Genomic DNA, 2,485 nt, shown 5'->3' on the forward strand with positions numbered 1-2,485 from the left:
GGCATCTGGTTTCCAGTGTGGGTATGTTTGGTTCGGAAGCCGATGTAAGTCCAGCGATTGGCGTTCGGGTTCCATGTTTGCCTTTTTGTGTTTTGTTTTGTTTCGGCGTGCGTGAGCCGAACTACGGCAGCTCTGATTCTCGTTCCAGACGAGATACGTAGGCATAGGATGCGATGTCCTAGCGAGCCCTCTCCCATTTTCTCCCAAATGTGTTGTCTTCAGTGTGTGTGTGTGTGTGATATTTGTTTTAGCAACCTTAACCTATCTTTTGAGCGTGGATCCCGTCGAGTACGACGGATGCGTAGGGGTGCTAATACCTTCCCTTCGCATAACCGACTCCCGATCCCATCTCTTTGGTCGCGAGACCATGCTTTTCCCAGGTTTACTTCGAGCGTTTCCTTTCCCTCTTTTGGGATAAATAACGCACGGTGGCGGCTCTGTGTTGTTTTTGTTTTAGCCCGCCGGTTGTTTTTCGCGGATGCGACATTAGGTTCCTTATTTTTTATTTAAATTGTTAGATAAATATTGGTGTTGAAACTAATTGGTTCTTTTAATTAGTTTATAATTAGTAAAATATGGATTAGTTAAAGTTAATTAAGTTTAGGATTTGGTTTCTATTGAAGTGGTTTAGTTTAATAGTTTAATTAGACTATTTTGATTGAGCTAACTGGGTATGAGTAATTAGCTTGTTATTCATTTAGTTTTTTTTTCTCAATATTGTGTGTTTAGGCTTTTATCTGAAGTTCATTTGAAACTGGCCCAATCAGGGCCTTAACACAAGTGGGTCAAGTGGATGACCCAAGTCCCAACTGGGTCAGGAGACCTGTCTTCCTCATCTGAATCGGGTCAAATATTAGTCGTGTTCATCCCTAGCATCCCCAAATGCAAAAACCCTAAATCTCGCAATGGGAAGTCATAAACAGATCAAATGCATTGAATCAAAACTTTATATTTACAAAAGCATTCAAACAATTGAATTTACATTAAAATCAATCTCAATACATCAAATCTCCAAACCTAATTCTAATTCTGAATCAAATCTCAAAACAATCAGAATTACAAATCAAATCAAATTAAAAATTCTCTAAAACAATAGCAATCAAAATCGTAAGTCTCTAATTATAAATAAATCAAATTAAAACTTAAAACCTAATATTAACCTATAAATATATGATGAATTGAGATGAACAGGGACGAAAAAGAACCCTAAAAAGTTTTAACTGATGTTGCAATCCTAATCCCTCACCAGAGCTTGAATCACTTTGAGATTAGGGTTTCACATTGAAACCCTAATTCTTCTAAGCTTTGCCTCCTTCACAGGTCCAAGCACCTCGCATCCACAAAGATAAATAAAGAAGAATCAGAAGAAGATAGAGAAAACGATCCTGAAAAGAGTAGAATTAGAAGAGCAAAAAGGAGCAAACTTTACCTTGACTGGAGAACTCTTCCTCTCTGAAGGTTAAATTTCCGTTCTCTGTGATTTTTGATGCGCTTTGATTGTTTGTTTGTTCGCTTGTATGATTTGAATGGGTTAGGGGTATAACTGAGGGATTTCAGGGTTTTGTTTAGGTTTTAGATATGTGGTTTAATTCTATATTTTGAATGTTTGATTATTTCTAGGAAAGTTAAGATCTATAGATTGTTACTATTTGTGTTGTGTTTATGTTTGGTTTGAAGGGTTTTTGGAAAAATAACTAGGGTTATGGTTCATGTGACAAACCCTAGGGTTCATCTGGGGAGGGTTAGAGTTCTTATGTTTCTGGGCTTTGTATGAATAACAAGGTTATGGTTCTTCTAGGATTGAGGTTAGGGTTCTTGCAGAAGGGTAGGGTTCTTGGTGATTAGGTTAGGGTTCTTAGGGTTAGGGTTATTAGGTTAAGGGGTTTTCTAGGTAGGTGTTCATCATCCTGATGAACACCGGTTGAAGATCCCAGTTGAACTTCAACTAGATATCTGGGTAGTGTGGTGGTTTCAGGAAGGAGGTGAAGGGTGGTCAGAGAGGGATGGGTTTAGAGCAGAGAAGAGAGAATTGAAAGCAAGAGAGAGGGAGAGTGTAAGAGAGAGAAAGAAGGATGGGAAATGAGAGGGATATGAGAAAGACCAAGTTCAAATACTCCCTCTGTAACTCCTCGGATACACGCCATGTGGGCTTCCCCTGTGCCTCCATATCAGTTGATGATCCCAGTCAACTGATATTTCCCTGCGTGTGATTGTACTGTATACCTTATGTTGACCCTACATCACAATCGACCCTTATGCATACTCTGACTAGTAATATTAATCACTGGTTGAGATCTTACGATGCATGATCCATTGGATTAGGATCAGACGATCCAGAGAGTCAATCATTGACTCTCTCTCTCTCTCTATGGACCCCTTCTTCCAGCGTGGGCAGAGAGATACTGACGGGCTTAACCTATTGCTATCCACACCCCAACCTTAGCCCAATTACGTAGTTAGTTGAAAATACACCCCCTGCCTAGTT

General features: G+C 39.5%; 1 long non-coding RNA gene across 1 annotated transcript; it reads right to left on the bottom strand.

The window, feature by feature from the left end:
- Positions 1–929: 929 nt before the first annotated feature.
- LOC127101485 (uncharacterized) lies at positions 930–2,126 on the bottom strand. The gene is made up of 2 exons (XR_007794647.1): positions 1,430–2,126; positions 930–1,330 (listed from the first exon to the last, which is right to left on the bottom strand). It is a non-coding gene; the product is annotated as an uncharacterized LOC127101485 (long non-coding RNA).
- Between the last annotated feature and the right edge of the window lie 359 nt (positions 2,127–2,485).

Source organism: Lathyrus oleraceus, chromosome 7, assembly GCF_024323335.1.
Source record: "Lathyrus oleraceus cultivar Zhongwan6 chromosome 7, CAAS_Psat_ZW6_1.0, whole genome shotgun sequence".
NCBI classification, from domain to species: domain Eukaryota; kingdom Viridiplantae; phylum Streptophyta; class Magnoliopsida; order Fabales; family Fabaceae; genus Lathyrus; species Lathyrus oleraceus.